The 24826-nt window shown below is 41.9% G+C and overlaps 1 long non-coding RNA gene and 1 pseudogene across 6 annotated transcripts in view; both read right to left on the reverse strand.

The window, feature by feature from the left end:
- The window catches only part of LOC108350397 (uncharacterized), a 75563-nt gene that overhangs the window by 48194 nt on the left and 2543 nt on the right, over nt 1-24826 (reverse strand). The window lies entirely within an intron of this gene.
- LOC134486108 (large ribosomal subunit protein uL6-like) overlaps nt 1-24826 on the reverse strand; it is a 33613-nt pseudogene extending 8787 nt beyond the window's left edge.

Below are 24826 nucleotides of genomic sequence, written 5' to 3' on the forward strand. Positions count from 1 at the left end.
CACATGGACCTATAATCATAAGCAGAAGCAAAACTAAGAAGGGTCCCATAAGGGAAGATATCAAAGTAGTCATCCAAGGAGATCTACTAAACCAGCTCTCGAACCATCCCTGATGCGCTTCTCTGTCTGTCTTTTGTCTAACATTTCTCTAAGTTTATTCATGGAGTCTTTAATTACTCCTGAATGGTCTGCATAGAAGAAACATTCTTCTTTCAGTGTAGCACACAGACTCCTTCTTTAAGGAATATCAGGTCTAATCTTTTCCTATTTTGAAGGACTACCTCTGAGAGGGAGGTTAGGTATTCTTGGAGGTCAGCTAAAGTCTTTCACTCTTTTTATATCTGAGTCAATGGCAGTTCTGAATTCTCTATAAGCCTTGCATTGCAAGGCAAGGGCATATGTCCTTGTGCTGCCCTTGCAGCACCTAGATAGCCTTAAGTAATTCTCAACTCTTTTTTTTTTTTCTTACTAAGTCTTTAGCATCAGGATTCCAATCTGGACACTATCTAAACCTACACACCAAGGTCATGACTAGCTTTTAGAACTTCTAAACTTATACAGATTGTGATCCCTGAGGCACAGTCCCAAGAAGTGTTAGGAGTACTAAGGTATGCAATGTTACATCATTTGTAATAGAAATCAAGCCTATCCCCACACCTATCTCGGTAGAACCCAGGGCAAACATGAAATTAAATCTAGGGAGCTTTTTGACGATCTGAGTTTCCCTCTAGGTCCCAGCTCTCAGCCCCAACAGGTAGTAAACGGCTGGCAAGGGCTGAGAATTGATGGCTGTCAGGGTGGTCAGCACCAGGTACGGTCCTTTCCAGTGAGGCTCGAGTATCTGGGTTCGGTGCCATCATATGTAGCCGAGTCTCTGACCTGGAACTGATGAGATGTCTCGGGGGACCCCAGGGCATAGGCTGCTGCCAGCTCTGAGCAGATTTCTTTCTGTATCACCTGTAGGTCTTTTAGCCTGGCATACAAATCATTATTACTATGACATGTTGGTTCAGTAACATCATCTAATACAGTCAGAGGAGTTGAGGCCCCACATAAGATCTCAAAGGGGGTAAGGCTGAATCTGGAAGGGGTATTTCTTGCTCTGAAGAGAGCAAGAGGGAAGGAGTGCCACCCAGTCTGTGCCAGTCTCCATGGTCAATTTGGTCAGGATCTCTTTTAGAGTTTTATTTATTTACTCTACCTGTCCTGAACTTTGAGGTCTGTAAATACAATGTAATTTCCAATCGACCTCTAAATACTTGGCCACACCCTGGCTTACCTTGGCAACGAAAGTAGGGCCGTTGTCTGACCAGGTTACCTTGGCCACTCCAGACCTGGGGAAGATTTCTTCCAGTATCTTCTTGATGACTACCGAGGCCATCTCTTGCTTGGTGAGGAAAGCTTCTATCAATTCCTGAAAAAGTATCTACAAGCACTAGGAGATACTTGTGATCATATTTTCCTGGTTTTATCTCAGTGAAGTTCACTTCGACTTTTCACTAAACTCTCTAGGTCTCTTTGCCCTGTTTGCTTGCTAAGCATTCACTTATTGACATACCTTATACTTTTTACTGCCTCTCTGGCTAAAATCTTAAAGTCTATTACATACACTTAACTACTTGGACAAACTTTTTATCTCCTAAATGAGTCCATTTCTGTATTTGGCAAAGTGAGTCTTTTCTTTGTTCTCTGGGGAGTATAGCTTTCCCCTCAAGTGTGCCATTGTCCTTTATCTTTTAAGCAATTTGGGCCTTTTCTAAGTGAGGCCATCCCTTAGTCCGATCCTAGTTCTCAGTGGCTGTCTCTTGCAGGCCTGCAACCAGGATAGGCTCCTGCATAGCCATTTTTCCAGCCACTTGATCTGCTTCGTTATTGCCCCATGCCACTGAATCTCTTCCCTCCTGATATCCTGAGCAATGAATAGTACTCACAGTTGTTGGCTTCACCATGGCATCCAATAGATGGCAAAGGCATCTGCGGCACTGATGTGCTGGGGGGTTGAGGTTCAGCCATCCCAGATGACATTGTGTTGTCCACCATGGCAGCACCCACTTATCTCTGACCTTCATGAAGAGAACTGTTCCTGTCTGTAGACAAGGTAGCCTCGGCTTTCAGCAAGGGTCAATTAGCCAGTCGCAGAGGTCTTTCCTCCACCCATGGGCTTCTGCCAGTGCTTGACACTCATGTTGCAGTGGCTCCAGGTCAGGATTGGGCAGCAAGGTGACCAGATTGTCCCCAACCAGTGGAGAATCTAGTCCATGGCAGCTGACCAGTGGTCCCATCTTTTGGGATATTCTATTCAAAGGCAAAACATCAGCCACTCTATCACAGTTTAAGTCCTGGATTGGGTGATAATTGTCAGTGCCCGGCTGGCAGGAACGGTGTGTTCCAGGCAGAACGGCACTAAGCCACACATCTCCCAGCATCAGGTACTGGTGTACTGAGACAAGTCTTAAGCCCCACGTACACAGTCTGCAGATATGCATCTCATGAGCAAGGGATAGGGGCAGTCAGGGATGACCATGAGCTAGTGGGTTACCCGGCCCACACCAAGGTCCACTGTTCTTCAGGCAGTCCATAAGTATTGTTTGTTGCCAGTAGGCCCCTGTACCCAAGGTCTTTGGATACTGGCCCACTGGAGCATAGGAGCACAGAGCATTGGGTCCCTGTATCCACAAAACAACTGGGCGGGCTTCCCTTCTATCTCTGTGCATAGCCAGCACTCTAGGACCAAGAGGTTCTCCAGTGGCCCCTCTTGTTCTTTCTTGGGCAGTCCCTGACCCAGTGTCCTTTTTCTTTGCATTAGGCACACTGATCTTTAGCCAGGAATTCTCTTCTGTTGCCAGGTACTATCTTCCTAGGCTCCCTAACTACTGTGGCCAGTATATGTTCCTCTCTTGTCTTTTATCTCTCTTTAGCTCTCTAGCTTCCTCTTCTTTTTGTCTCTTTTAGCTTCCTGCTTTTTTTTTAACCTTCTTTCTTTTTTCAGTCTCTCTGTCTGCATCTTCTTCTATAGCTATTAGGTGCTGTCCACTTTTGTGCACAGACACTGAACCACACATCAACTTATTTTCTCTGCAACTTACAATAACTCTCTCAGTGACTTAGCTTAACCCTTCAAATTTCTGTAACTTTCTCTTCATATCTTTTCCTTGTCTTAGCCAGATTGGTGGGACATTTTCCAGCCCCTAGGAGACCCACCCTTGGAGCCTGGGGGCAGACCCGGAGCACTCCCTACCTTCAAGGGTATTGAAGTCAACAGGAGTGAGGGCCTTCCATCCATGTCTGGAACATTCTTTCTGGCCTCTAGTAGGATTCTGTCTTTCCTCAGTGGTAAAGAAGACCTGTAACAGTTACTAACAAGCATCTCAAATGGGATGGTGAGAAAACAAGAGAATCTTGAGAATAGAGTTCTACTGAAGAGGGCAAACAGCATTTAGTCACACAGCTAAGCCATGAGGCTTTCTTGGACAAAAAAGGCCATTGTACAAATAAGCACAAGCTTTGTCTAGGAAACAGAAAGGCGAGCAGAGAGGCAACTGATCTGTTATCGACTATCTCTCTAGACTTAGATTTTCCCTCAAGGAGTATCTCTTCAGTGTCAGCTCCGTGGCTTTGCCTCTCAAGAGAACCAGCCTCCAAATGACACTAGGCTTCTAGTAACAACTAATAACAAAAGGATGGAGAGATGGTTAGAACCTGGGTGCTAGATGCCAGGTGGCTGACAAAAGAATTGTAACCAGTTCACCTGGGCTATCAGGACCTCAGTAGCAGCCCTTTATCAAACTGTCTCACTGGGTTAAAGGCCCATGGAAAAGAAAACATTAATCCTGACCTTGGCCACCGCCAAAGCCTGAATTCTAAATCTTGACTGGCAAAACAAAACAAAGTTCTTTGCAGTTTGTTGTAGATTCTTTGAAACTATTTTAGGGGCTCTTTTTGTCCCCCAACCTGGGGCATTTTGAACACAGGGGCAGGAACTGGCTGCTGTGGGGATAGGATCAAAGGCACTCTCCATGTTAATGATGACCAACGAGAAAAGTAATTTAATGCTGGAGACTGACTCCTCCCTTGGAATAAGGCCAGCAGATAAGGCAGGCTTCCTTAAAGAACTTCTCTTAATGAACGCTCTCCTTCTGTGAGCAAATGTCAGAAATTCCTTTCTTGTTCTTGTTTTCCTTAGAGTCCTCTCCCACCTCACTCTCAGCCTTTTCAGATAGTTCCTCCTGTAGCATTTCTAATGTAGCCTGTCCCTTTAAGGTTCTTTGCTCCCAAGCAAAATTTAAATCTTTCCCAGCTCATCACAGCTGGCTGCGAGCACAAGCACAGATAAAACACTATGTTTTAAAAATTAACTTTGGCTATCAACCAACACACCGCCACTAGAGCGGGGTCCACAAAATTAAGTTTCTTACTCACTAAGCACTAAGGGGACCAAGTAAAACTCTTCGACGAAAAGCAGTTTCATGATTTTAAACACAGTCGTCAATCCAAGATTTCAAACGCAGTCGTCAGTCCAAATTCAAAAACGAAACAAAAACCAAAAAGACACTCGACAATACCACAGAAAACAAACCAGACAAGCAAGACTAAAACAAAGCACCCTTGCCCAAACTGCAGCTTAACCTTAGCTGCTTCTGGGGTGAGACAGACCATCTGATTCTACCTCCCAACAAGATTCCAGAGTGTCCTTTTGCCCTAACGTCTGTCCGATGGTCCACCAAAGACAAAGGGGTTATCACAGTCTGCCCCATGGCAAAGAAAAAGAACACCAAACACAGAAACAGAATACAGACAACAGACACTAACAAGTCCAAGCACACTTGTCCGCGCCTATACTTAAATAGGCAGCCGAACTCGATCTCCGACGGAGTGGGATTTTTCGTCCGCTCCCGCCTAGGTAAAAGGAGCACTCAGTCTCCTTTGTTCCAGAAAACCACAGTCAGGTCCTCCTGACTGCCCACAGCCGGGCTCTCCCAGCTGTTCTCCGCCCGTGGAACGTCTTCCAGGGGCTGCAGCTTGCGGGCTCTGGGCGTCCCCCCTTCCACAGCCAGAGGATCCTTACTATTCGCAAAGTGCACAGAGTGGGATTCCACATCCACTCTCCTCTCCTACAAAGTGGGATTCCACATCCACTCTTAGGAGGCAACACTGAGTGGGATTCCACATCCACTCTCTTAACACTGACCGGTACTAAGACACACATATATACACACACGGCGGAACCAAAGCAGAGATATACAGACTGACAAATGCGGCGCCGCTCACACAGAAACACTCAGACAAACATCCAACTCACCTCCAAGGGGGTCTTCAGAGTCTGGGGTGGTCGAGAAGATCCCGGACGAGCCCCCAAAATGAACGATCCCACGCAGAGAGACCCTTTCTAAAGTCGCGGGAAATCGCGGACCCCAGACACAGAGAGACCATTTTGGATGTAATAAGCAAAGGCGAGGTTTATTACGGAGATCTATTACGGGGATCTCTGGGTCAACACGTATCCTGCGCAGGATACAGAGGTGTTGATCCCGAAGCTCAAAAGTCAGGGGTTTATATAGGGAAGGAGACCACGTATTGACTGGAGCGTACAGGATTTTAGGAGCTAGGGACGTATCAGGGTTTGAAGGACATCTGGTTAAGGTGTGACTCTGAGTAAGCTGGGGGAGGTGCCTTTCTGCCAGATGGTTTGGGTCAGTCCTGATAACTCGGGCTGGTTCCTGCATTCCTTTTCTTTATCTTTATGGTCTGTTAGTCCTAGTGGCAGGGCGAGGCTGCCTGGACTTGCTTTTCACAATGTTTAGCCCTGAGTCTGAATTTTGAAACTTATTCCTTCAACTTCATATTTTTAAACCTTAAATCTGTATAATTTTCCTTTCAGTTAGTATATGACAAAGACCTCCAGATGATGATCATCCACAGGGTTATCAGGAATTCAAATGGCAACCCACAGATGTGTTATAACTGAGAAAACTTAAGGAAAGCATCACTTATTTTGAAATGCGTTCGCTGTTTGTAAAACAAATCCTGGCTTCTTGGGCTATTAAAAATAGAATAAGGGGTTGGGGATTTGGCTCAGTGGTAGAGCGCTTGCCTAGGAAACGCAAGGTCCTGGGTTCGATCCCCAGCCCCAAAAAAAGAAAAAAAATAGAATAATCCCCCAATACTAGAAGGATATGGCAAAAGCAGTATTAGAAGCTGAGTCACATTTACAATAGTTCTCATGGTGGAGAGAAGATGTGGAGATAGCACAACAAAATAGAACCAGGGGTAGAGAGATTTCTAAAGATTAGCTACTTGGTGATGGTTGTTTTAGTGAGGTAGAGGTACAGGCTATATATGATAAAGAAGCCTTGATATTGTATATCTTTGCAGCCTTAAATGCCTGGAACAAAGTCACAGAAACAAGGAAAAGATTTAATCATTTTCTCAAGTCATGCAAGATCCAAAGGAAACGTTCTGTGACTTTTCACAAAGGTTGACTTCCACTGAAGAAAGAAGTCTATCAGATCCATCAACAAGAAAAGCACCAGTGGAGTCTTTAGCTTTTGAATATGTGAATGCTGAATGCAAGGAAGTAATCAGACCATTGAGGGCAAGGGCAGCATCCATGGATGAATGGATTAGACATACAGCTGACGTTAGACCTCCTTCACCTGATATGACCTTAATAGGAGAAGCTGCCATTAGAGGCCTTAAGACAGCCCCAGATTTCAAATGTCTTAATTGTGGTGATCAGGGTCACTTCAGAAAAAAACTGCAGGGGAAACCAAATTAATCCCAAGAGAGAGCCTATGCCTTCTAGAATATGTAAAAAAAAGTGACAAACACAGATATTGGACTAGGAAATGTAAAGCAACAACAGACAAATGGGGCAACACCTTACCAAAAAAACCTGTGGGGGTGCTCTTGCAGGCCCCAATGCCAGACAAGAAGAGTTCTCTCTTCCTCAAGACAATTAAACACCACTGCTCTGAAAACAGACACTGTGAGACTAGGTATAAAGGTCAAGGCAAATTCTGTAGACAATTCAAAAAGCCTATAAAGGGGCCAAAACAGAATACTTTGGCAAACTTCTATAGAGGACCAAAGGTTCAAGATTAGAATTCTAGTAAACAGTATTGAAATTGAAAGACTGATCAACACTGGAGTACATGACACCATTATCTCTCCAAAATCTTGGCCTGCAGGTTGGCCACTTCAAGAAACAGACATCCAGTTTCAAGGAGTTGGGAGTTTATCCCAAATAAAGCAAAGCACCAGACGGCTTAAATGTATAGGGCCTAAAATTAGATCAGAAAATTATGGCTGGATTGAGGATTTAGCTCAGTGGTACAGTGCTTGCCTAGCAAGCGCAAGGCCCTGGGTTCCGTCCTCAGCTCCGGAAAAAAAGAAAAGAAAAGAAAATTATGGCTGATATAGCCATAAACTTATGGGGGAGATCTGCTACAACAGTGGAAACCAGTATCCCTTTAGTTTCGGAGACTGGCCACAAAACTGGTCAAAAAATCAAATTAGTTAAGGAACGTTATCAAAAGTGTCAATGACCGCACCAACATGGCATGGAGAACCCAGCATAAGCCTGTAGGATTAAAAAACACACACTAGGGTCATTCGTATAATAAGAATGCCAATTCTGTAGCTTTATTCACCGAATATATACCCCAAGTTAACTGAGTGGAAAATTACAGGGAGCACAGTGGGAAAACCTAGCTTAAGGCTTCAGTAACAAAAGACCAAATATGTGCCCCAAATTTACTGGGGAGAAATCCTCGAAGACCAGCCTAAGTCCCAGGAACAAAGACTGAGAACAAAAGGGAGGAACGAATGGACCATCGCCCAGGTGTACACCCAGGTGTGTCACTACCAGGCCAGGGTGTTCCTTTGTTAGGAACAAAAGGCTTCTACTTGCATCAGCAGGGCTCAACAGTGGTCAAACACTGCAGGGGACCCAGAAGGGTCGGACAAGGGGATCAAACACTGCAGGGGACCCAGGAGGGTCCGACACAAAGGCAGTTGCAGATGTCCAAACTGTCCATAAAAAAGATACAGCAGGGGCTGACAACTCAGCTTTACATCAGGGAGCCACTGTTGACAAGACACCAACAGCCTTGCCACTAAGGTGGATGACTGACCAACCCATTTGGATTGATCAGTGGTCTATGACAAAAGAAAAACTACAGGTTCTAGAACAGCTAGTCCGGGAGCAGCTGGAGGCTCAGCATATAGAAGAGTCCGCAAGTCCTTGGAATTCTCTAGTATTTGTCATTTTAAAAAAAGTCTGGCAAATGGAGGATGTTGACAGATCTCAAAATAATAAGATTATTCAGCCAATGGATTCTCTACAGCCTAGAATACCATTACTTCCTTGTTGCCTAAGGAATGGGCTATCCTAGTGGTTGCTCTAAGAGATTGTTTTTTCACAATTCACATGAACACAATAGGGAAAGGTTTGCTTTCTCAGTACCTACCTTTAATAGAAGTTGTCCAATAAAAAGATATCATTAGAAAGTTCTAACACAAGGAATGTTAAATAGCCCTACCTTGTGTCAATATTTTGTACAACAGCTATTGGAGATGATTCATAAACAATCTCCTCAATCCATTACTTATCATTATATGGATGATATCCTATTGGCTGACTCAGATTATAAATATTCTAGGAAGAGTGTTTGATGAAGTAAATAAAAACCTTCCTTTGTTGGGCATTGCAGATCACCTCTGAAAAACTACAAAGAGGGGATTCTATTAATTATCTGGGATATAGAATAAGTCTACAAAAGGTTAGGCCACAAAAGGTACAAATCAAAAGAAACCAGATAAGGACACTTAATGATTTTCAAACGCTATTATATGTTAACTGACTTTGGCCTATAATTTGCTTGACTACTAAGGAGCTAAACAATTTATTTCAAACCTTACAAGGTGATAAAGATTTAAATAGCATAAGGAAATTATCATACAAGGTGAAAAGAGAGTTGGCTCTGGTAGAAAGGAAATTTCAAGATACACATCTAGATCGTATTTATCCAAAAAATGGCCTCCATCTTAATCATCTTACCTTCTACTCATTCCCCTACAGAAATTCTCATGCAGAGGGAGGATTTTATCTTAGAATGGAGATTTTTAACACATAAACAGAGTAAAAAGTCAAAAACCTAAATAGAAAAAAATTCTGGGACTGGAGACATAGCTCAGTGGTTAAGAGCACTGGCTGCTCTTCCAAAAGTTTTGAGTTCAATTCCCAGCAACCACATGGTGGCTCACAACCATCTGTAATGGGATCTGATGCCCTCCTCTGGTGTGTCTGAAGACAGCTACAGTGTACTCATATACATTAATAAATAAATCTTTTTTTAAGAGGTTTCTGAATTGATACAAAAAGAAAAAATGAGACTGACAATTAGCTGGAATGGGTCCAGCTAAAATTATGGAACCTTTTACTTGTGCAGAATTGCCTTGTAATTTCTTGAGTGAGACCAGCAACAAATACCCTAAAAACAAGTGACTTTAGTTCATAAAAAGAACTAATTGGATTCTCCCTCATATGATTAAAAAAAATTCCAATTTATTACACTAGTGCTAATAAATCAAGAAAGGTGGGATGTAAGTCAAAAGATATAAGTCTAGTGGTTGAGAGTTCCTACAAATCAGTTCCCAAATCTAAATTATATACAATACTTATGATGTTATCAGACAACATTTACTTGGGGCTGCTTACAGGTTCAGAAATTCAGTCCATTATCATCAAGACTGGAGCATGGCAGAGTCCAGGCAAGCATGGTGTTGGAGGAGTTGAGAGTTCTATATCTTGTTACAAAGACAAACAAGAGAAGACTGACTTCTAGGCAGCTAGGATGAGGGTCTTTAAGCCCATGATGACACACATCTCCCAGCAAAGCTACACATATTCCAACAAGGTCACAACTCCTAATAGTGCCACTCCCTGAGCCAACTATATTCAAACCATCACAGCTATTATGGAAATACCCATGCAAATTAAAATGAACAATAGTCTGACATATGTCTCTAATAAGGTAAAACAGATTTTTTTTTTACAAATTATAGCATAAAACATGTTACAGACATATCACATAATCCTACAGGATAAACAATTGTGAAGATACTCTAAAAGAGATGCTTAATAGACAAAAGGGGACAACAAAGACCCCAGAGATAGATTACATAGTGTTTTATTAACCTTAACTTTTTAAAAACACTAATAACAAAAAACTATATCTGTTAAAAGACATTAGATTATTAAAAAAAAAAAACTGCTGAACTAGGCCAGCCTATAAAAGGATGTTCTAATATCAGACTATGTTTAAGTATAATTTTAAAAAGTAGCAGAAATGGTTCCCACAAGTTCTCACTCCATGTGGATCCAGGAAAGTCAAGTTCTTGAACTGTTTTTCTGTCAGCTGCTTTCGCACATTGTCCCCTTGGGGGTTGTTACCATGCCTGACACACACATTGTATTCCACGGGCTGTGCTAGCGTGGTGGCCCCATGCCATGCTAGCCCCAAGCATTCTATAGCCTAGCACGGCTTCCTGTCATGGACTCTCCTCACACTCCCAACAACTTAGTAACCCAATAATCAGATTTATGTGTTAAATTCTCAATCCACAATACATCTACAGAAAAACTTATAACCAACTGATAAGGATTTAAACCGCCCACCTAGATAAAATAAGTTTGCCTACAGAAATCCCTCCCAGCTACTTTGACAATTCAGGAACACCAAAATCTGGGTCATCCTTCTCGGTCTCCATCTTGATTCTCTCTCCTTCTCCTTCTCTCCCTCCCTACAAAAACTTTGTCCCCACCTTATTCTTTTACTGTCCAACCATGACCTTGATATAACTTGTGCCAGCACTCACCTACATAATGACATCAACCTACAAGACGGGAAAACAGGAAATGTGTTATGCTGTGGAGAGATTATGCCTATATTTCCACAGAAAAAGAAGAGCTATGGGTTTATTCCAAGTAGATAAAAATCAGACATGAAGGAGGAGACCCCCCCCAAAGACCTTGACTACAGACAAGAAGAGATTAACAAGATCAACAAGATAGGTGATATATATGCAGTGATATGTATGTCTCTGTACACAGAGACAACTCTGGGACTGGCTGAGACTTAAATGTCTATATAAAGCCAATAACTCTTATTGAGTACAAAATTCTCATGACTTATTATTACATACCATCCTTTACAGTGGAAGAAATAAAAATTCATATTGTAGTTTGATTATGTGACCAAACTAACCTCTAAGAAAGGCAGTTGTCTTTTTTTTTTTCAATATATAAGTCTTTTATTGTTCCCATAGAGCCCAAATTGTACTTGTGATCAGGATATTGTTTCTGAAGCTAGAAAACTGAGGTCTCATTCATCAGGCTACTGCACGGTTCCCTTCTCAGAAACATAGATGCCATCCATAAAACTTCCTGATATCCTTGTTTTTAACTGTTGTGGCTTGCTGAATCAGAGCCACTGAATTTGAAACAAGTTCTATATCATTTCCTTCAAGGATTAGTTCCTCCTTCTGGGCTTGAGAGACAGAACAAACAACACCTGTCCTCATCTGAACCCTCTGGATATATTTTTCACCCAAGAAATTTCGGATTTCAACTAAAGACCCATTCTCCTGAATAACCACATTGATAGGGAAGTGAGCATACGCAGACCTCATCTTGTCACACCCTTCATCATGTTCTGAACATGACTGCAAATGGTTCTGAGGGTGGCCAGTTCCTTTCTGTTACCCCACCACTTGTCAACACGGAGCCTCTTCTTTTTCTTTCCTAGAAGATTCAGCTCTACACTGATGTGATTGAAGTCCCTCCGCAGAGTTCCCCTGGGGCCCTTCACAATGACTGTGCACCTTTTCATTTTCTAGGATGTCGACAGTCTGATTGCTGAGAATGGTCTTCATTCTCGCAGTAGATGGGACAAAGAGAGCAGCAGTTGTCTTTTTTTATTAATCTTTCTTAACTGATCTGTTCACCCTATATAGTCCATATGAATGTCTTTACAGAGCTATCTACTGCTTGTACTACAAATAACAAAGGGTCTCATAGCAGTGGAATAGTGCTAGATCAAGTGTGTGTTTTTATACTGGCTTATTGAGGGGTGGTTTTGTATTGGGGTTGGAAATTACTACAACACAGACATATTGAGTATAACATGCCAAATGGCTTCTGATTTTCATTCCTTGTACCTCATATCTCCCATGATCTGCACTACATCATATAATGTGTCAATTCTTTGTTCTATCTATCCATTCACATCTTCTTGTATGCTCAGGGCATTGGTTACATTTTCTACAAGATGATTAACAGAACTAGCTGTTTGTACCTCTGTGCTAAAGCTGATGCAGAGGTAGCAGCCCTGGTTTAAGAGTTTTATGAAAGAAATGATACCAGCAATAATCAGCCCAGGCATGTGTTTGCTCCTTGCCTGAGTGTGATCTAATTCTCCCAACGTTTGTAAGCCTTTTTCAGAATACCAGGGTTCAGATTAATTTATAGGAATCTTAATAAAAGTTGGTTGATGTACTACCATTACATGTTGAACATCACACAGTGCAGAAACACAATTTTAAAAAAAGACAATTAAAACAAAAAACATTGAACTCATTATCAGAGCCAATAACAAGGTACTATTCCCAATTAATAAAGGATTAGGTAGGGTAATATAGGATGTCACGGTTACCTTAACCCCAGAACCCACTCCATTTTATCCACAGCAAACATAACATCATACAAGGCAGCTGCCAGTTTTCAAATATGTTTCTGAAAATGTCCAGCACTAGCCCTCCAAATGTCCACTGTCACTTCCTTTTGTCCAATACTGGATTGATTTTTAGACCAGTCCATGGATGAGTTGGATAACTGGTCACATTAAAGGAAAGAGAAGGGTCACTATAACAACTCCTTCATTTGATTAATTTTTGGAAGGCAGGTTCCACAGTCTCCATGTTTCCTGCCCTGAGGCAGGGCAGCCTGTACAGTCTGAGATAATGGCATTCCAATCCTAATGTTTGCACTACAGTCTTAGAGATATTCTTCTTCCAAGTCTTAGGGTGCAGAGAAACATATCCAGCACTGGTACTATTTCTGGTAAAACAAATAGTTAAGCCCTGACCCATAGCAGTGTAATTCACTGATTTGAAATACTTTTTACCCTTAGAACAAGGGAATCCTAACTGGCCTTGACCATACAGACAGATGTAGCAAAGGTGGGTCAGGAACATATGCCCAATACAGCTTCCCTGTTGTCATTGTCAGGGCACTAAGCAAAATCTTAGTGAGCATCATTCTTTGTCCCAGCATCACCATTGACCAAGCCAGCTCAGTCAGTTGAAAGAGCCAGAGTTGGGGTCAATCTAAGACCAGTGGAAAATTCCACCACAAACCTCTGAGCACTAAGACCCCTCCCTTCCTGGAAAAACTACAAGCCAACTGTCAGACAAAGCCACCCGTGACCCCCAACCAACCCTTTTTGGAAAGTCCTGAACAGTCCACTGACCATGAATCAGTTTAAAGGTCGCTTCACTCCACCAATAGTACCTTGCCAAGTTCCCGTTGCCTAAATTCTGCCCTTATCAAATGTATATAATCCCATTAGAGACTGCTCAGGGTCGTCACCCTCTTGAAGTAGGGTGGCCCCAACCTGCTGGAGCAATAAAACTCCTATTTTTGCATCAATCACTGTCTCCCTCTCATTCAAGTGATCCTGGTAGAGGTCTAACCCAAACCTCACATCAGTCAACAGGTTCTCCAGGGCAGAGCGGGGATTAAAAAGACAATTAGATAACACTGTAGCATGACCCCAGCCAGTTCTGAGGCTGAGGTAGGTTTATTTTTTCCCAATCTGCTTATATACCAACTTAATTACATGCAAGCAATAGGTCAGTTCTAGTTTAAGCAACAAGCAAGACAATAAACACAAATAATCAAAGAACAAGCAAGGCAATAAACAAAGTACCATTATCACTGTTTCTAAGGGCTTATCAGGACGACCAAGATATCTGAGCCTACTTCCCTGTCCTAGGCCAAAGTCATATTCTTGCCTGAAACCTACTTCCTTGGCCTTGCCCAATGTCAAATTACTACCAAGTTTCTAGAATCGGCACCAAAATCGGCATCCACACAGCACGTCTCACCATCACTCTGGCAGTCACCTGGCTCCTTCAGCATCCTGTAGAAAAAACACAAACATGCCCTCTTCCCCATATTAATACAGGATCAGGACCGTGCCATACACCAATAAGTGGAGTCTTTCATTTCACCTAACCATAAGTATGCTGAGTTGATGGGGGCTGTAGACACTCAGCAGCAGAGAGTCCCTTGGAATCCAAGGTCAAAAATTAAAATTTTGTGGTGAAGGAGTATACAACTCCCTCTTTTATTTTTTTAAATTGATTTTTTCTTTTAGAGCTCCATGGGCTCATTTCATAATTTCTTGTCCTTGAGTATATGTGAAATTATGTATTTTACATAGATTACATTATATAGATTGTAACTTATATTTTATATTTAACTCATTTAATTTATATTTTATCATATATAATAATATTTAATGTTGTGGTTTGCCCTAGAGTTATCTGTATTTTGATGCTAATTCCATTGCCCCAAGGATGGCTGCTTAGTCACATACTCAGGACTCAGGTGACTTCCTCAGAACCTTCTCCCATTTAATTTGTAGAATACAGGTGAGGGTCGGTACAGGATAGAATGAGGCCTGTCATTGGATGAGAAGGAAGGATGGGGGGTTGGGGATTTGGCTCAATGGTAGAGCGCTTGCTTAGGAAGCGCAAGGTCCTGAGTTCGGTCCCCAGTCCCGGAAAAAAAAAAAAAAAAAAAAAAGAGAAGGAAGGATGGGCAGAAGAAAAGTTTGAAGGAAGAGGAGGAGACAGGAACGGAAGAGAGGAGGAGACTGCAGAGTAGCCACGGGACAATGTGGAAGCTGACGTTAAGATTCTGTACCTTTACAGGTTGTTGTAAATGTTCTTGAGGGATGGATGTATATAGGAATTTGTATGTTACGTGGGCAATTATATCTTATGAATTGGATCAAATTGTGTTGTGTGTTCTTTCTTGTAGCGATTTAAGTGTAAGAGAGTGTGTGGTGGCTAGAGACACTGGCCGCCACAGAATTGGGATGTGTTTCTGCCAAGATAGCTAGCAGATATCTTGGGGCACTGTGGTGCCAGACCTAGTGGGGAATAAAAGACAGCATTTTATTTTTTATATATATATTTTTTTTCGGAGCTGAGGACCGAACCCAGGGCCTTGCGCTTACTAGGCAAGCGCTATACCACTGAGCTAAATCCCCAACCCCTATTTTTTATATTTTTACAACAACAATTTAATGTATAATATTCATTTAAAGCATATAATTAATATTTAATTCATATGATTTGTATTTACTGTAAATTTGTTGTTTAAATGTATATAAATCATATTCAATGTATATAATTTATATTTAACTTGTACAATTTATATTTAATGTATACTTAACATGGATTATTTATATATACACATGCATGTAATTATTATATATATGCTTCAATGTATTGTAATTTCTAATTTGTATGATATATGTTAGCTTATATAATTTATATTTGGAGCTACCTGCTGGTATCAAAATAGGCAGGTGTACTTATTTGGAGTCCATTTGGTCTGTGACAGGCAGGTCCAATCTTAGGACTCTTGAGTGTACTCATATACATAAAATAGATAAGTCTTTTAAAAAAAGAAAAAGAAAAATGTAGTTAACAGGTGTCTGTTAGACAACAGGAGTAGACTTATGCCTTTGAAACCTAATAAAAGCTATAGGTTTGGGTTAAAAGGCACGGAAACCTCTATAACTTATACTTATATACCTTAAAACATCTTCTTAGACCCTCCAGCATTTATAACTTGCATTTACTAACTTGAAACATCTTTTATCTGAAGTATCTAAGTTCTTTTATAGCCTCTAACCTTCATCATTTGCTTTTATCAATCTCAAATATTTTTCATAAACATCTTTAACCTTAACCTGCTGGATTGGATCATAACTCACCTATGCCAGTCCAAGAAGGGAGGGGCAGGAGCAAGCTCCAGCTTCTAGCTGCCAGCTGCTGGCTGCTTGGGACTCAGCATCCCGCTCTGTGCTGGTTCCTCTATCCATTACCCTCCTGCTCTCCATCTCTGTGCTGTGGTGGTGAGCGCAGAGCAGAGGGGCCTGGAATGGGGTTGGCAGGGGACCAATCACTGTTGCCCTACTTTACTAAAGCATATTCTTAAGCATTGGTACAGAAGGCACACCACGGTTTCCATTTGCCATTTTTCTTTCTATTTCTTTTTCTTTCTTTTATCTTGTTTTTTGTCTGTATGAGTGTCTTTTATTTTTTCTGAACTCCCTTATCTGTATTGCCTGTGACTTTTACTCCTTACTACTGTCAACACTCTCACTTTTTCCAAGTGCTCTACTTCCAAAGACCTTCATTACATATCCCATAGTAGAACCTCATGAGCCTCACATTGGGCTCCACTCTCCTGGAGTCAGCTGGTACAGTCATGGAAAAACAGGACTGAGGGAATGAGGATGATCATAGGAAAGGCAGAAAGATGATGCCAGAGACAGAATATGGGAGGACTGCTGGTGAATACCATGCCAGCAAGCAAGTATATTTTCTCAGTGTCTTTTAAAGGCAAGCAACACAAAGCATGACCAATTCCAGGAAGATAAACAATGACCACAAATGCTTATGTAGTGAGTTTTTGGTACACAGTATCTATGAATGACTTAGGCCATTTCCTTCAGGCTAGGAGTCTCTCAAAGACATTTGTGTAAGCAGAGGAACTTGGCAGGGTATAATGTTAATTAAAAAACAAATACAGATGTTGGCAGACTCATTCATAATTAATCACAAGCAAGAAGTTACTCAAAGTTAACACTATAAGTGCTCCCTACATCCATACCATCTAATCTTTTGCAAGCTTGGACCTTGAAGGCTTCAGCTTCTAGCCTCCGTGTGCTAACCTAGACCTAGCCTATTTCAGCCTCTGAGACTTATTGCTGAATAAATGTACACTTTCTAGCATTTTCTGGTTGACTGTCTCAAATCAGCTGTCCTGGATCAAACTCTTTTTCAAGCTGCCTGATTCAAACTGGCTTCTCCAGCTTCTGGCTTAATTGCTCTGCCTAGAATAACAGCCTCTGAACCCCGTGAACTGAACGGCTCTGAACTGAACCGAACACCACTGACTTCCCCTCTCTCCTCTCACTGCTCTTAAGTAGCCTCTCTTTCCTGTCCTAGTGAGAGCTGGTTGTATCCTATCACTGACTCATTTATTCAAATCTTTCTTTTCTCTGATTCATCACTTTGTTTGCCCTTCAATTAAACTTCATTGTTTGGAGTTAAAGTTGTATATTAAAGGTGTGTCTGTATTCCAGCCAGAAGGATTGAAGGCGTGTAAAGGAGGGAAGGAAGGGAGGGAGGGAGGAAGGAAGGAAGGAAGGAAGGAAGGAAGGAAGGAAGGAAGAGATTTTAATTCCACATTTTGTTACAATACTTCATTTAGATTCAGTCTTTAAATCATCAATGCATTTATACTTGGTTGTTCTCCAGTCATATATAAAAAGTCCAAGTTAAAGTTTTCTACACCCAGGTAACACGATGAACAGAAGAGAGAAACCACTATCTTGAAGTCCCTTCTGTGCTGTCAGATGCTTGGCTCTCTTCCCTGTCATCTCAAATGTAGGAAGAAGGCAAGAGCGCCCACATGCACTGACTAGGATTACCAACCAGGATCAGTGGAGGACAAATCTCAGTGCTGTACAGCATCCCGAGAAAGCACGTGTTCTTGATGCTCTGTCTACTCTCTAGAAAACCAGGGTTCTTGATTACAAGACAGAAATCCAAACAAATCTAGCTTGTGATAAAAGTGAAGAACCCCTCACAACCCATTGGGAAGAGCATAAGACCACTGGACATCAGAGACTCAAACTCTCACCATGTGTTTACCTCTTCCCACCTGTTTCTTTCTCTCCTCCCAGCCTCTTTTGCCTTCTCCATTCTCCTTCCTCTTCATCTCTCCACGATTTTCTTTTATTTCTCACTTCATCCACAAAGAAACCATGAGCTTGTCTCTGTTCTCCAATGTAACCAAGGAGAGATTCATTCCCCCCCCCCCCAGGTCCTGTTGAAGATTCCCTAAGCAATGACTCAATTAGCCTGACAAGAGTCAAATGTCTACTTATGGAGTACCCATGGGGAAGTCACAGAGGCCCCCCACAGTTGGCTTGGTTCATGTCTATCACATGTACTGATGGTCAAGTAACTACCTTACCAGCTTGGTTTTCACTGTAAAAGAAGATAGTGGGTGGGAGCTAAAATAATCCCTCCTTCAAAGAGCTCTTATTTTCCGTAGATAAAGTCAAAAGCTGATGTAGTATCCGCCATACATGAAGCCTCAATAAATGTTCATTTTTCTTCCAAGGTGAATCTTAAAGTCAAGGAAGAAGTCAGTGCATAAAAATTGGGAGGAAAATTACTTGAAGTGTGGAGAGCTGGATGGGCAATGCTGTACAATTCAGAGTAAGGCACTACAGGGGGTGTTAAAAGGAAGGTAATTGAGCCTTAAATCATTCCTACCTATAAATCACCTACAAGACTTGCGTTCTAGAAATTGGGGGGAGGGTGTCTATCAACTATTAGAAACCATGAATGTCAAGTTGATCAATCCATCTGTAGATAGTGAGATGTTCTTTAATACCGAGGGGAAGATAATTTCAGTCAAGTAACATTTTAAGGCCAATATAAAAAGAATTGAAAAAGATTTGGATTCTGATGAACTCTGAGGTACAAAGGCCGAATTTGCTATCTCTTCCTATGTAATGTTTTGGAGTCAGGCCAATGAGTGTACCCAGCTGTGCAGTTAACCTGAATTTACTACCATTTCTTTAAAACTCTTCCTTGTGTCGTCTTCCTTCATACACTTCATGCTTAAGTTTTATGAGAGGAAAAGAAGACTTCATATTATGCATTTCTTAAGCAAGATTACTATACCCATGGAACACACAAAAAAAAAAGCCATAGGCAATAAAATTGCCACTTTCCTTGACTCTTTAAGACATCAGTACATTTAAGTAAGACATAGTGTTTTTATATCAAATCAATTTGATTCACATCAACATCTGTTCTTGATAACTAATGTGAAATGTAAGATCTTAATGGCAGCACAGAATCAAACTCGACCGTTCCACTTATTCTGTGTCCTTTTCTTTTGCATTCTCCAAGTGTCCATTCCTCCAGCTTGTAAAAGACCACAACATCCAAAAAGACACTAGAATTTTCTATTTCCTTCAGTTCATGGCAATGGACACACTTCTCAGCACTACAGCATGTGGGACTTACATAGCTGAACATATGACTTTTTCAGGTTCTGTCCATTCTCAGAGCTTTTTTCCTCAGCCTAAGCTCTGGCCCCAAGACCCTTGCCATCCACGAAGCCTCTATTCTAACACGGCCACCTTATGTTCTGGTTCTCAGTTATAACATCAGTACTTTCACTGACTACCTGACATTGCGATTTGATTCCAAAATGCCTGTGAGATTATCTGTCCAACAGTACCCAGCATTAAGCTGGATACAGGTTGACATTCTCAGTGATTGGGAAAGTAAGTTCTTTGTCAGACTTGAATGTAAAACTAGCAGATTTTGGCTCAACCTTGTCAGTTACTTTTATATCAAATTGTCTTGTGGATCCAGAAAAACTGAGCTCAATATATACAGCAATACTGATCCAGGGTGTATTAACACACTGTGCTGTGTTGAACATAGGAATAAGGGTAGGACCTGGAGATAGCTGAGGACCCCAAACTTGATCCAAGAACTACATTGTATCTTTATCATTCAAGAACTACACTGTATCTCTGTCATTCAAGAACTGTATTGTATCTCTATCATCAAAGAACTGTATTATATCTCTATCATTCAAGAACTACATTGTATCTCTATCATTCAAGAACTGCATTGTATCCCTATCATACATCAAAAAGCAGAATGTGTTCTATTATAAGTAAGATATTCTTTCTGAACCCAGGGAAATCCAGACATCTCCCAGTACCTACAAGTCCTCCCTCTATGTCAGCAGAACGAATTCCTACAGGACTCAGATGCATCTGTCTCATGTTCTAAGTGAATCCACTGGCAGCCTACTATAAAACTTGCTACTTCCTGAGAAAAAGTCTTGTAGTTCCAAGAAAAGAGGGTAATTACAAGATGGGCAGGGCCATCAAGACGATTGGCACGTGACCCTCGGAATTGAAATCATGCATATTTCCTCTCCCAATTTCCTTAGTTAGGGTTTCTATTGCTGTGAGTAAACACCATGACCAAAAGCAAGTAGGGGAGGAAAGGGTTTGTTTGGCTTTCACTTGTATATCATACTCCATCATCAAAGAAAGTCAGGACAGGAACTCAAACAGGGCAGAAATCTAGAAACAGGAGCTGATGCAGAGATCATGAAGGGTTGCCTCTTACTGACTTGCTCTCCATGGCTTGCTCAGCTTGCTTTCTTATAGAACCCATGACCACCAGCCCAGGGATGGCACCACCCACAATGGGCTGAGCCCTCCCACATCAATAACTAATTAAGAAAATGCCCAATGTAGAGAGCTTTTGGGGCCTGCCTTCTAGGAATTTGGCAAGAATTTGACATTGGGCCAGGACAAGGAAGTAGGCTCAGGCAAGAATTTGACTTTGGGCTAGGACAAGGAAGTAGGCTCAAGTTCTTGATATCTTAAAAGATAGATTTATTTATTTATTTATTTATTTATTTATTTATTTATTTAATGTGTATGAGTACACTATAGCTATCTTCAAACACACCAGAAGAAGGTATCAGATCAGATGGCTGTGAGCCACCATGTGGTTGCTGGGAATTGTACTCATGACCTCTGGAAGTGCAGTCAGTGCTCTTAACCAAAGCCATCTCTCCAGCCCAGTTCTTGATCATCTTGACAAGTCCCTGAATACCACAGGACTTTGTTTATTGTCTTGTTTCTTGACTGTTTGTGTTTATTGCCTTGTTTTTGTTCCTTGATCTAGAACTGACCTTATTCGCATGTACATAGAATGGCATAAAAAGCAGACAGAAAAAAATAAATAAAATAAACCTGCTTCAGCCTCAGCACTGGCTGAAGTCATGTTACAATATTGTCTAACTGTCTTTCTCTTTTCAATCTTCATTCCCTCCCTCAAGACCTGGTTGACTGAGCTGTCTTGGTCAGCCCAACATGCTTGCCTACTGCCTGATCTTATGGAAGCATTTTCTCAACTGAAGTTCCCTTCTCTCAGATGATTTGACACTAACCATCCCTCTACAGAAGAAATCAACCTGGTTGGAGAAAGGAGTAAGAAATAAATCCCATAGTTGGAACATTGATCAATAAGAGCGTGCACTATTTTAAACTGGAATATACTGAGGTGTCTGTATTTAGCTTTTCAATTTTAAATTCTTCTCCAGGTCCCAAATAATCTATTTAATAGGGCTAGAAATTAGATGAGATCATTTACATATTTTAAAAGAGCAAGCTCAAAAGTACTGGTTTGTTAATCAGTTCAGGAGCCGCTGTTTAAGACTGAGCACTGTGTACTAGAGTTCAATAGACCAGACTAAAAGTCAAAATGGAGTCACTCATGCCAAGGTTTCACATTATCAGACCAACCAACCATAACTGAGCTGTTAAGTGGCCTTAAGGAAAAGCAAGAGAGAGGGAAGAAAAGAGGGGGAAGGAAGGAAGGGGGAAAAGGGAAATGACCAATCCATTTTGTACTGTTAATTTCTGCTTTGCTCAACCCTGCTTATCTTACTCAGTTTATGGAATGAGCATGTTGTTCAATTCTAGAGCCTGAAACAAAGCCCACTAAGAGGTTTAAACTTTCACTTCTCATTATCTAAGCAAGAAGCCAGCATTAATGTCCTAAAGGCTAATTTGGGTTGAAAAAAGAGAGGAATGTCCTGTGTAATTAAAAAAGAACAATTTTCAGTCAAAAGAACACTTTTCAGTCTTCGTTCACACCCTCCCCCCAACTACCAGCTGAACCATTAACAATTCTGAACTAAAGTATTTGTTACTTTAAGGCAAGCTGTGGGGCTGTTTTCACTTGTATTATTCTGAGATCCTTTCCAAATGCCCCTGAGGATAAGAATCATCCAGCTGATGAGGCTGTGTCCAGGTTCCTCCCCTAGAAGGGTTGACTCAGCAGGGAACTTAAGGTGAACTCAAGTAGTATTCAAGACTTTTAGTTTCTAACAAGCGAGGCTGTGAGGAGATGTGTGGAGGAGTTGGGGGGAGAGTAGAAAGTAGCAATGTTTAAGGCAGTGCCTCTCAGCTCGTGGGCCTTGGACCACCAGCAGCAATGTCCTTCCTGTATGATGAAAAATCTCAGGCTCTGCCGTGCCCTCTGAGCCAGAAAGCCCAGAGGTTGGGCAGCTGCTGTGTTTTCAGTGGGAGAAAGGCTAGTGAGCTGAAGGAAAAAGTTTGCAGTCCAGTAACGCTGGACCACCAGACTCACAGCGCTTTATAAGTCACACACACACACACACACACACACACACACACACACACACACACACACAGAATGTTGTTTGCTAACCAGGCAATCCCAGCACTCATGTGGCAGAGGCAGGTTGATCTCTGAGTTCAAGGCCAGCCTGATCTACAGAATGAATTCCAGGACAGCTATAGATACACAGAGAAACCCTGTCTCAAAAAAAAAAAAAAAAGTAGTGTGTGTGTGTGTGTGTGTGTGTGTGTGTGTGTGTGTGTGTGTGTTTGATATGTAACCCCAGGTAAGGAAGAGTTTCCAGTCTTTCCTTCCTGTTACCTGGCTTCTTTCCCTCCCCCACCTCTCTCTAGCCACATTATCTTTGATGGCATCTTGTATCATCTTTTTGCAAAGGTTATATAATTCAATATATTTCAATTATATATTTCAACTCCCTAGAGGCAGTGTATGGGAGAGGATAGGGAGAGAAGAGAAAGCTGAGGAGATGATAAGGATTGACCATCGACAGAGGTTTGCACATGCTTACCTTGGTTATTTCCTTGTTTAACTTTATACATCAACCCTATTTTGCAGTGGGTGATCCAGGCTAAGGGTGAGTTAACTGACCCCAGAATCTCACCAGTGTGTGGCAGATAAATACTTACCAGTTCAGGATTCAAAACCTCCAGGTAGGTCAAGGATACCAGAGGTGCAGAAGATAGACTCCAGGAGACAGAACTAAAAGAGGCTTGAGGACCCACAGCAGGGTGGCACACGTCAATCATCAACTTTGCCATCCAGACTAATGTAGGTGCCACTCTTCGGGTGGTGAAGGAAAGAAAGGTGTTCCCACAGAGTCCAGAGAACAGGGACCAAACATATACAGTAAGGAATTTCGGACGGTGGCCATGCCCGGAGAGCACATACAGATTTCCTCATTCAGACAGCTAGCACCATCATTTTAGTGCACAGCTGGGCAGCATGGTTTAACCTGCTGTGCCTACAGAGCATAAAGTTTTTGTGATTTAGGATTTAAATGTTTTCAAACGCACCTTCCTTAACCTATCCTTAATGAGGTTCCAGAAGCCTCTATCAGACCACAGGTACAAGCCCAACTAACTGATCCCTGAAGACACAGCTCCCCTTTCCTCCACCAGAGCCCATCATGGACCCTGAGTGGAGACTGGTGCACCCCCCCTTCCCAGGAAGTACAGTGGCACCGAGTAGTAGGGGGAGAAATTCCTAAACTATTATTGATTTCATCTCAAATTTCCCATATGTGGAAAAACTTGCCCAAAATCCAACCAACAGGAGTAAATAAGTGCCAGGCAAGAAAGTCTTAGTTTCCACTGCTTTGGGACAAAGGCCACCAAGTGGGGAAGATGGAGGGGGGGAGGAAGTGGGGGATGCTCACAAGAAGGTGAGAGGACTAGACCAACTAGGAATGGCAGGAGGATGCAGCAAAGGCAAATCAGAAATCTGCCACTTGCATGGCCTAAATCAATAGACTGATCATGGTGGTGTAGGGCTGGGATCCTAACACTTGAGAGGCAGAAGCAGGAAGATCTTAAGTTCAGGGCTACCCTGAGCTAAATAACAAACCTCGATATCCAAAACAGAAAAAAAAAAAAAAGCTGAAATTTAGAAGTTATAAGGACATCTATGGACTGATATTTTTATGCAATATTACATAACAATTTGCCATGGATTTGGAGAAACTACAGCAGAGGGAAAGGACAGGATGCGGTGACAATGTCTATGCCAGGCAGAAGGACAAGGGACCCTGGTTGGAATTTGAAGCCAAGTCCGTCACACCTGTCACTCACTACGGTGTAACAGTGAGAACTCAGCCATGTGGATGTAAATTTACCTCAAAACAAAGATGCTAATGATCAGCAAGGCCCTTAGAGTAATGGCGGCCCACACTGGCCGGCTCCCCAGCAGTCACCCCCAACTCCCACAGTACAGCCACTGAGAAAAGCCAGGGACATGGCCCCATCCAATGCCCTGGTCCCATAATTTCCTTTTTCCTTTCATAAGACAAGTTTTCCTTTTCTTGAAAACACAGTAAGTTCATAATTTCTGAACATGAGAGTTGAGTCTTTCAAATCGGTTTTCCTCCCTCCTTCCCTCCCTCCCTTTCATGTTTTAAAAACCTGTTTGGAGGGGTTAATAAGAGAGCTCAATTGGTAAGGACACTTGCCACCAAGGCTGATGACCTGAGTTCCATCCTTAGGACCCAGATGGTGGGAAGAAAATTAAGTCCTAACATCATTCT

Source organism: Rattus norvegicus, chromosome 3 (assembly GCF_036323735.1).
Source record: "Rattus norvegicus strain BN/NHsdMcwi chromosome 3, GRCr8, whole genome shotgun sequence".
NCBI lineage: Eukaryota > Metazoa > Chordata > Mammalia > Rodentia > Muridae > Rattus > Rattus norvegicus.